Consider the following 11,280-nt stretch of genomic DNA (forward strand, 5'->3'; position numbering starts at 1 on the left):
TCCTTTCAAGCTATTTCAAGCTAATCAGATAGTTGAAGGAAATAGTTAAAATGCATTCACTTTAACCTAAGAAACACCCAGTGCCATTTAAATATTGCCATTCAGAGTCATTTAAGAAATAAGAAGCTTCTGTTAGTGGATAATTACAGTTATCTGCAAGTTCACAAGACTGAAACAGGTCTTGGAGACCATGTAATTAGGATCCATTGCAAATGGCCCTTCACAAAGAACAGTCCAGTGTTAGAATGGTAAGGACTTACTGATGGCTGCCTTTCCCTAATAGAACATGCATAAACAATTATTCATAGGCGCCCAGGCAGAGCCTTTCACCAGGGGCACCCTGTTCTGGATCCCTGTGGCATAATGGGGCTAGGGAAAAAAATGAGCTCGAGACCTCATACAGTTATGCATATTTTTGTTTGTTTTGTTGGAAACAAAACCAACCAACAGGCTGTCTGGAAAATCAGCCCCATTTCATGGGCTGTGGGATTGCCTCGCTCAGCAGGTTGCTGTATTCGAACTGAAAAGGCCTGTGACTCTTTCCAGCTTGCCCACCCCCCACCCCCACCCTCACCCCCGCCCTCCACCCCCACCCCCTATCCCTGCTCTTGCCTTTTTTTCTCCTCTCTGTTTCTCGTCTGCATGCAGGCATATTCTGGAGGAGGCTTTGCAGCTTAAAATGAGCGTTTCACTGAGCCACTCAGGTTAGCTGAGAGCTGTATTAAATAGGTCAGGAAATCAGACACACTTTTTGGAATGGAGAAAGGGTGTCATTGTGTAGTGCCATAGCACACTGCTTAAATGGGTGGCAGAGCAGGGTACAGTCTTATCCTGGGGAAAAAATGGGTTTGTAACAGGTGTCCCCAAAGGCTAGTTCTGTATTGAAAAGCAGTTTGCTGTAGCCTCATTCCATGTGAAATCAGTTACGTGCTGAGCTGGGCGTACAGCCTCTGGGGCAGCGGGCCATTGGCATCAGCACCAATGCTCTGCTCACAGGGCACATGCTGGCCACCAGTCCGGTCCCCATGGGAGCTGAGCTAGAGCCTCAGCAGCTGCCTCTGTCCAGCTGAGAGGAGCAGTGTCTCCAGCCTCAACGGGATGAGCTGCTGTGGGGAGGAGGTTTTCACCTTCTTCACTGTTCAGACAGGTCCTGACGCAGTTGACTTTGGTTGGGTACAGAGTGGAGACTTGACTCTCTGCCCTTTCCCTTAAGTTTTCCTAAAAACCACCAGGGGGCAGAAGGAGCTCCCTGGCTTGCTTGGTTTTTTGTTTGTTTGTTTGTTTGTTTGTTTTTTGTTTTGGGTTTTTTGTTTGTTTGTTTGTTTGTTTTTACTTCTGATTGTCCATGGAAATGAGTGCCTTTCTTTAGGTCTCAAGGGCTATGTTTTTAATATCAATTGTAATTTTCATGGCATTGCCTTCTTTCAGATTTGAGTAGATCTGAATGTATTCTTCCTTCTGCCACTCAGGAGGCTGTGAGGGACAATCTTCACAGAGTAGTTGTTACTGCTGGCCATGCCTCAGTTGCCATCCCAAGTGGAATGCAGTGGCATCTGTAGCAGGCTTTGCCTGTACCGCCATCTCCAAAATAACGAACGACGCAGAGACTTCTTATTGATTATGAAAGCTCAGCCTTAGCTTAGGCTTGTTTCTAACCCATTGCTATTCATCTACGTGCTGCCACATGGCTCATGGCTGTTAGCTCTCCTCCTGCATGTCCTGCTTCTTCTGCCTCCAGCTGATGACTTGGCCTTTCTTCTTCCCTGAGACCTCTCTGTCCCAGAACTCCCACCTAACCTCTTCCTGCCTAGCTATTGGCCATTCAGCTCTTTATTAAAGCAATCACAGTAACACATCATCACACAGTGTAAAGGAATATGCCTCAACAGGCACCCCCCTTTTCAGTGCTCTCTACACTTTCAGCCTTGCTGGGCCAGGGCAGCCTTATTCTCTGGGATATGGATTTTGGCAATCATCTTTGAGTTTCCCCAACCACAGTATAGAGAGGCCACAAGGTTTTCTACCCAGCATGTCCTCTCTACCTCAGGTAGTTCTTACCACTGAGGATTAAGCCACCCATCCTGGCAGATTTACCTTTAACCTTTACACCCCATAATGTCCAGCCCCAGTTGTCTCTCTCCCCTCCATCTTTCTTGATCCTCACTGAGTATTTCTCTACCCACCAGGCCCACATCTCTTCCAGCTTCATGAGTTCAGATCTCCAAGATCTGTATCAGGCCTCACAAGCACCTCATTGTCTACACTATCAAATCCCTTCTTCCTTGGCCATTTCTTTTCTTTTTTCTTTCTGTTTGTTTGTTTGTTCTTCGAGACAGGGTTTTCCTGTGTAGTTTTGGTGCCTGTCCTGGATCTCCTTCTGTAGACCAGGCTGGCTTCGAACTCATAGAGATCCGCCTGGCTCTGCCTCCCGGGTGCTAGGATTAAAAGCGTGCGCTATCACCGCCTGGCTTCCTTGGCCATTTCTTAAGAGTCTAGGAAGTCAACACCACAGTTGACGCCGTGGGAATGGCGCCTGTGGGTTCTATCAAGTGAGCACAAGACTGGGCCCATCTGAGAGTCCTGTGTGTCATATGAATGCCCAAATCCCAGCATCCAAGGCCCACACTGGCTTAGCTTCTCACTGACACAGCACTGGGGAATGTCTAGGAAGCATTCCCAAGAAGCGAGACCAACCTAGACCACATTGAATTTTACAGGCTCTTCACGCATTAAGAATATCGGAAACACCCATAAAGGAAAGTTGTAAATTTAAGGCATATAAAAGAATTTTGCTTTATAACCCTAGGGAAGTACCAATTTGTTTGCTCCAGACATACAGTTACTAAGGATCATCTCTGAGGGGCACGTCCTTTGTTCTGCCTGCTTGTGTGGCCACTTGAAGCCAGGAGAGAGGTTGGTGAGTGTGAGGTCCATAGGTAGCATGTGGACATGTGTGCCAAGGAAGGGACCTTCGTGTTCATCTGCTCATTTGAGTGACAGCAAGAGAAGGGACCAAATATAAGATCCTACAAACAAAAGCGGGCCAAACCTTTGAGTAGGGAATGGTACACATGAGGAGGAGCTGTCTGGAGACATTGGGCTGTTAGTAGAACAATTGCTTTGCATAATGAATTCCTGACCTAATGAGTGGAAACTGTTACTTGTGAGTAGGCCTGTTTTGGGTTTGGACTTTACATACCACCACCACCACCACCACCACCACCACCAACAACAACAACAACAGCAACAACGAAGTACGCTTAAAAGAGATCAGCGTAACCTCCACTTAATTTGCCTTTTTCTTAAGTTCCTGTTCATGAAGGCAAGCTATTCTAGCAATGGAGTCAAAGCTATTGGAGCACTTTCTGACCATACTTCACCCTGGGAAAAGGCCGCTGCATCTATTGGAGATCTCGAGGGAGGGGAAACCTTGCCAGCCAGCCCCTGCAAATGCAGAAGAGAGTTTCAACCCCACGGAGAGGCTTTAGTCATTGGATTCCACTTTGCCTTGGAATTTCTCATGCCCTGGGATTCTTTGATCGAGGTGTCTGGGACAGGGTGCTGTTGAAATCCAGCTAAACAGTAACTGGTGATTTCACAGTGTTGATTAACCTGCCCTTGAGTTCTATGGCCTCGAAGGAATGTCACTTTTCTTTGATGCCACTGAGACATTCAAGTGCAGTGTAGCACAGAGATGAGTACACATTGTCCAATAGAGAGGTGTGTTATTTCCAGCTGTCTGCAAGATGGGGTGCTCACATGCTGGACAGACAGCCCTAACTCTAACCCAGTACATCTTTGTGACACAGATTGACACCTCTCATAGGAGCCTGGGCTCTCAACCTGCTTCTTCTCTGTAAGCACTGTGCAAAAATCTAAGTACACAGTCCTGATCCATTCATCTGTTTCCTGTTTGAAAAAAGTTTATATTACATGTACATGATAAATTATTTATGTGTGGTCCCTCTTTTCAATGTTTTTTAGTTTTTACTACTGTTTTGGGATGGAGTCTTGCTCTGTGGCCCAGGCTTGCCTCAAGACTCAGAAGCTCAAAATATACTCCTGCCTGAGCCTCCCAAATAGCTGGTGGTGAGAGTGTGTATCACCATGCCCAGCTGGCATTTATTATTTATTTATTTATTCATTCATTCATTCATTCATTCACCCAACAACTGTCTGAGCATCTGCTATGCCAAATACTGCTCTTGCCACTGGGTAAGTCTCTTTCTTACACTGGTTGCAGTGAGGAATAGAGAAGTACAGACAGACAGACAGATAGGAAGGAAGTCCAGCTTGTCTTCACACACAGATTTACATATACTCTGGACATTTATGTGAGATGGATATATATCTGCTCAGTTGAAATCACCATTCAAGAATCACTTTTTCTTTCAAATTTTATTTAACTTTATTTTTTGAGACAGGGCCTCAGAGTAGCCTAGGTTGATCTAGAATCCCTATGTAGTTGAGAATAGTCTTGAGCTCTGAATCCCCCTGCTTCTCTCTGACTCTGGAGTGCTAGGGTAACCCAAACCATTTACAGCGAAGGGATACATAAACAAGACTGCTGGACGGTGCTTGTAGCATGAGAGACATTTTGGAAAGGGCCATCTGGAAGGGTGTTTTTGAAGTAATGACAATAAACATGTGCTGAGTGGATGCAATCATGAGTTCATGAATACCAAGAGTCATTGGAGAAGCGGGGATATAGTGATCACCATGTCTGCTTTTTAGAAGTTCCCAGTCTCAGAGGATGGACTCAAGACCATGAGATGGAATGGAAATTAAATATTAGAGTACAGGTAAGATGGTTGGTATCCCTAGGAAAAAGGCAGAGAGGGACCCTGAGAGAGGAGATTTGGGCCTGAAGTTGATTTTAGAGATGAAAGCAAGCCAGGCAATCCAGGCAGGAGGAATGGAGACCTGGCTCTGACGGAGGCAAAAGCTCAAGGCAGGTACAGGGAGAAGGGAGCAGTGTAATTTAGCTGCTTAATGGCATCACACAGAGGATCTCTGAGTACAGAAACACAGATGTAAGCAAATGGTGTCTGAGAACAGTTATGGCAGGCTGAAAGGACCCTGAGGAGCTGCCATGATCTCCCATGCCAGAAAGGAGAGGACTTGCTATGGGATGCCTTTCTGTATGCTGTGAATATGTGTTGCTATGATTGGTTAATAAAGAAGCTGCTCTGTCCTATGGCAAGTCAGGGTATAGCTAGGCAGGAAATCCAAGAGAGAGACAGGAAGAAGAAAGACAGAAGTGTGAGAGATGCCAGCCTGTTGCCCAAGGAGCAGCATGCCAGCAGACCGGTAACACCACGGCCATATGACAACACATAGATTAATAGAAATGGGTTAATTTAAGATAAAAGAGCGAGCTAGCAAGAATTTTTAGCCATAGGCCATACAGTTTGTAATTAATATTAAGCCTCTGAGTGATTATTTTATAAGCAGCTGCGGGACTGCAGGTGAGAGAATTTGTCCCGACTGAGGGCCCGGGCAGGCAACACTTTCCAGGATGAAAATGGAGCAGGCCAGCTGGGTGTATAGCAAATGTGTTTATAATCTAAACACTTGGGAGAGCCGATGCAGGAATATTATGAATTTGAGGCCAGACTGAGCCACAGAGTGAGACACTGTCTCAAAAGCCTCAAGACAGTGCTGGGGAGATGGCTCAGTGGGTAAAGGGATTGACATGTAAGCTGGGCATGGTAGCTCACATCTGTAATCCCAGAACTTATGTGCTGTGATGGGAGACAGAGGCAAGAGACTCCCTAGATGCTTGTGGGCCCGATAAACCCGCATACTCAGCCGTGAACAAGAGACCCTGTCTCAAACAAGATGGGAGAGGAGGACTGATAACCGAGATTGCCCTCTGACTTCCACATGCACACACCTATACGCCATGCATGCATAAGAGTAGGAGGGTCCAAAAGGAAGGAAGGAGGGAAGCAGGGTCAAGGGGAAAGAAATGGAGCCTGCCGCCAGAGTCAACAAGCTGGGGTGAAATTTCCACCACCAGCTGGAAAGGCCTCATTAATGCTGTGTGCAGTGTAGTGCAGTGCTTGCTTGTTTGTTTGATACAGGGTCTCACTGTGTAGACCACGTTTACCATGTTTACCCCAAATGTGAGATCCTACTGCTTTCTACCTTCTGAGTGTTGGGATCCCAGGCATTTGCCACGGTGTTGGGCTTTGGCTTCAGTATTTTTTTTTTTTAAGTCATTTGTGTGTATGAGTGGGGGCACATGTGTACATGGCATACCCGTGGAGGTCAGAGGACAACTTTGGATGTCAGTCTTCACCTTTTTCCTTTAATTTGAGTCAGGATCTCTTATTGTTTCCTGCTGTGTATGCCAGGCTAGCTGGCCCATGAACTTCTGGGAATGATATCTCTGTCTCTTATCTCACAGTAGGAACACTGGAGTTACAGACATGCCCCTCCTTGTCCAGCTTTGCCAGTGTTCTGGGGATTCATGTTACCCACTGTATTGCCCTAGCTCCTAGTTTGGGCATTTCTGTCCTGCTGACACTGCTTAAGTTTGCTTGGCTTTGAACTCACAACTCAGAGACTAAAATGGGCTCACTGGTGTTTCTTCAGCATCGTCTTTTCTCCCAAATACAGTAGGGATGTTGCTGGATGATAAATAGGACAAGGACTTCCTTCCGAAGAGACGATGAGGTCATGCGCTCCTTGCTTGTTCATTGGCTCCAGATAGTTCTTTCATTGACTTTGATTTTTATCATATACTTGGAGGATAAACTTAAATTTTAAACCTCATAACACATAGGCTGGCAACTTAAAAAATTAGTTTTCTAAGGAAGTGAAGAAATTGGAAGCTGTGCACTGTAGACAGATTTTTCTTTGGACTGCCAGCTCACAAATAATGACATGGAGTCTTATTATTTATTATGAAAGCTCAGCCTTAGCTTAGGCTTGTTCCTAACTAGCTCTTATAACTTAAATTAACCCATTTTTTTAAATCTACATTCTTCCATGTACTTGTTACCTCATCTCCATTATGCTCATCCTGCTTCCTCCATGTCTGGCTGGAGACTCTGCCTTTCTTCTTCCCAGAGCTCTCTCTGTTCCAAAGTCCTTGTTATATCTCCTGCCTAGCTATTGGCCATTTAGCTTTTTATTAAACCAATCACAGTGATATATCTTTACACAGTGTAATCAAATATCTCCCAACATTTCCCCTTTTTTGTCTAAATAAAAAGGAAAGGTTTTAACTCTAACATAAACTATAAACAATAAGAACAATTATCAGGTAAGAATTACATTCATAATATCCAGTTCATTTGTATTTGGCATTTTCAGAGAAAATTCTATTATCTATCTATCTTATCTTGATGAATTGAAAGTTTTATACCTAAACCATTTTTTTTTATCATAAGTTACATTACCATCTTAAAACTATCTTCTTTTTTGACCTCAAAACATTTTCTTAGGTAAACAATTTAAGGTTTTATGTCTCTCAACCTTACACATTTTATACCTTTTTTGTGAGTTTTTTTTTTTTAATTTGGTAACAAAGAAAACTGTAACTATTATCTGTCTACAGTGCACCACTGATAGGAGTGTGGAGTCATGCAGATGCTATGGGAGACTGTGGCTGGCTGTTCCTCACAAAACTACAAGAGGATTTACCCTAAGGTGAGGCAACTCTACTGTGAAAATGACCAGAAGAACCAAACAAAGATCTTGAAGGACCACATGTTCATGACAGCATTGTTCTCAATAGCCAGGAAGCAGCCATAGACGTGTGCATGACAGATGAGTGGGTGATCAAATGTGGTCTATTCATGTAATGGAATCTCATACAGTCTTGAAAAGGAAGGAATTCTGAAGCATTGTCTAATGTACATTCCCCTGTGGACATTATGGTGAGTGAAATGCACCAGATGCGTGACAGAGACTGTCCATGCTTGATTGAGCCGGCTAGGATTCCTAGAGAGAGGGAAGCACAGTGGTTGACTTGAAGTGTTCACTGGCTACAGAGGCTCAGAGTTGCAAGATGACAGAGTTAGGGGCAGTGTTGACATAACAGTCTACATGCTTTGAACATGAGGCTGTGTGCTTAAAAATGGTTGCATGGCAAAATTTATGTTGCATACGTTTTATCACAATTTAAATGAAGCTGAGACTGTGTCGTGGCCTCCTGATTGTCTGATTTCACTGTTTTGTAAAGATAAATTTCACTTCAGGCTGGTTATCTGCTCTCTGCTGTGCCTGAGACCAGAGTGTTTCTGTTATTTTTAGGTATTTGAATACATATATGTACATACATATATGCATATATGGTATCCTAGGATAGGACTCAAGTTCAAACACAAAATTCATTTATGTCTCCTGTGTGCCTCATTCACACAGCCTGAAGGTGATTCTACACAATACTTAGTGTGCTTTTTTTGGTTTGAGACCCATCAGTTGAGTTGAAGTGTGAGATTCTCCCCCTGTACGATCCTGTCAGCACTCAAAACATGTGGAGCATTTCAAATTTCAGATCTGGGGGTTAGAGGCGCTCCCCCTGTGTTTGACGGAAGTTGACATGGAAAACGTGGCACTTACAAAGAAAAGGAATAAACTCTAAGGGCTGAAACTTTTTCTATTAAGAAGAATTAATTTGATTCTTTGTAGTGGACTCATAATAATTTTGGAAATTCTTTCAGACAAATCCAACTATGGTGTTATTCTGTCCTTAGCATGACCAAATGATATGGGAAAGCCAAGAGCATAGACTCCCAGGAAGGTAAATGTAGCTTAAGTTTTCCTGCCTGGCCCACAGTCAGGATATAGCTCTTTCACCTGCCAGTCCCACAGACTCTCAGACCCGACCAAGTAAACACAGAGACTTATGTTGCTTTCAAACTGTTTGGCCGTGGCAGGCTTCTTGCTAACTGTTCTTATAGCTTAAATTAATCCATTTCCTTTAATCTATACCTTGCCACATGGCTCGTGGCTTACCGGCATCTTCACAAGCTGTTTCTCATCGTGGCGGCTGGCAGTCTCTCTCTGACTCAGCCTTCCACTTCCCAGCTTTATTCTCCTTCTTGCCCCACCTATACTTCCTGCCTAGCCAACGGCCAATCATTGTTTTATTGATTAATTAGCAACACATTTGCCATACATCCCACAGCACTCCCCCCTTTTTTTTTTTTTTCAAAAAGGAAGGTTTTAACCTTAACAAAGTAAAATTACATATAATTTGGGAATTTGGGCGTAGCTTCTCTTACTGCTTCCTGCTGGAGGGGGGCGCTGTATCTTATGGGGAAACAAAGAAAATTTTAGAATTATGGAATAGTCGATGAGGCTGTATCGTCTGAGCCAGATGCTTTCAAACCATTCTGGATGTTGGATCATCTGGGCCATGGTGTCATCGGAGACCTTCAGGGGGTCTTGGCTGGTCAAACCTGATGTATCTTAATCTTGAACAAATCCATAGCCTCTGGCTTTCTGTGGAAACAAAAGCAGAGTCTCCTTTCCCAAGTAACATATCCTTACATCCAAATTTTGAAGTCAAGGTATCTTTAAAATATACATTTTGGCATAACTCAACAGCTTTTACAATCAAATGTTTTTCTGCAGTTAAAAATCCCAAAGACAACACAATCCAGATTCTCTGTGTAATAGTCATCTTCACATGGCTTATTTTTTATATTAATTTTACTGTCTCTTTAAAGACTTTATTTTTTAAAACTATGTATTTTTTCTATAACTGTATATATCACCTTTTTTGTCTTTTTCAAGCCTACGTATCTTTTACACACATTGTAAACTATTACATCTGAATCTGTCTTATTGTGAATCTATTGCTTTAACCTGCAGCAGCTGTGGCTGCTGGCTCCGCCCACAGCTTCTCAACATGGCTATGTTTACCACCAGCTCTGGGAGCTATCATGGGTCTATGCTTTTATCCAAGCAGCATGTAGTCCAGAAACTTCTTTTTTTGTTTTATACTAGCAATGCCTAAATCCACCATGCAGCTTAATGTGCCACTTGCAGAGGCCTCATTTCCGCCCTACTGCAGATCAAGCACACGCGCTAGGAACCCGCCAATAGCTCAAACCAGCAGCTGCCGCTCATTTGAGAGAGACAATTAGGAAGCTGTTTTTAGCTCCGTTTTAGAATCTTTTTTCAGGTTTTAGGTGGAAACTCTTGCCACCACGTTGGACGCCATTTTTAGCTTAAGTTTTCCTGCCTGGCCCACAGTCAGGATATATCTCTTTCACCTGCCAGTCCCACAGACTCTCAGACCCGACCAAGTAAACACAGAGACTTATGTTGCTTTCAAACTGTTTGGCCGTGGCAGGCTTCTTGCTAACTGTTCTTATAGCTTAAATTAATCCATTTCCTTTAATCTATACCTTGCCACATGGCTCGTGGCTTACCGGCATCTTCACAAGCTGTTTCTCATCGTGGCGGCTGGCAGTCTCTCTCTGACTCAGCCTTCCACTTCCCAGCTTTATTCTCTTTCTTGCCCCGCCTATACTTCCTGCCTAGCCACCGACCAATCAGTGTTTTATTGATTAATTAGCAACACATTTGCCATACATCCCACAGCAGGTAAATTTCAGAAGTCTACTGGAGAGGAGTTACAAAAGCCTGGATGGGGCCTCTGCTGGTTTGTCAGGAGAATTTCCACTCCATTTCAAAGGGAGAGACATAGTAGTGAATGTCCAGGCCATTTTAATAAATACAAAATTCCCCAAATGGCCTGTTGTTCCAGACTCTATGGCTCTAACAAATCCTGTAAAAATAAAGATTGAACTATACAGAGTACTTAGTGTTTTTGTTTGTTTTGTTTTTTCCTTATTATTGTCACTTGGCTTTGCTGCTAAAAGTCACTAGGCACCTGGCCTGAGAGTGTGCTGATGGCTCTGACCTTTGGTACTATTCCTCACCACTCTCACAAGAACCACTTCTGCCCGATTCACAGCTCTGCACTGCCCACAGGAAAGAGGGTGACCCACACTGTCCTTGGCTGACCCACAGCAGGGAGCAGCCAGAACTCAGCTGCCACATAGGGGAGTGCTTGGCTCTAGGACCGTGGTGCCTGCTTCTCAGATTCCTTATCCCTTTGCAGTCTTGCACTTTTATTTAATTTCAAGATTTGGGGGTAAATTGCAAGATTAGTAGAATGAAGCACTGTGCGTGTGTCTTTTAGGAATGAAACATGGGCATACTATTTTATCAAAGGGCATCAAATATCATTTGTTTCCCTAATACTGTCTTCTATAGATTTCTTATTCCAGGTCAAGGACCACTGCATTTAGA

General features: G+C 43.8%; 1 long non-coding RNA gene across 1 annotated transcript; it reads left to right on the forward strand.

Annotated features, from left to right (window-relative positions):
* The first annotated feature begins 7,564 nt into the window (after positions 1–7,564).
* On the forward strand, positions 7,565–10,678 carry LOC131899214 (uncharacterized). Its single transcript, XR_009376071.1, has 3 exons — positions 7,565–7,659; positions 8,676–8,755; positions 10,570–10,678. It is a non-coding gene; the product is annotated as an uncharacterized LOC131899214 (long non-coding RNA).
* Positions 10,679–11,280: the final 602 nt, after the last annotated feature.

This window comes from Peromyscus eremicus, chromosome 1 (assembly GCF_949786415.1).
Source record: "Peromyscus eremicus chromosome 1, PerEre_H2_v1, whole genome shotgun sequence".
Taxonomy (NCBI): Eukaryota; Metazoa; Chordata; class Mammalia; order Rodentia; family Cricetidae; genus Peromyscus; species Peromyscus eremicus.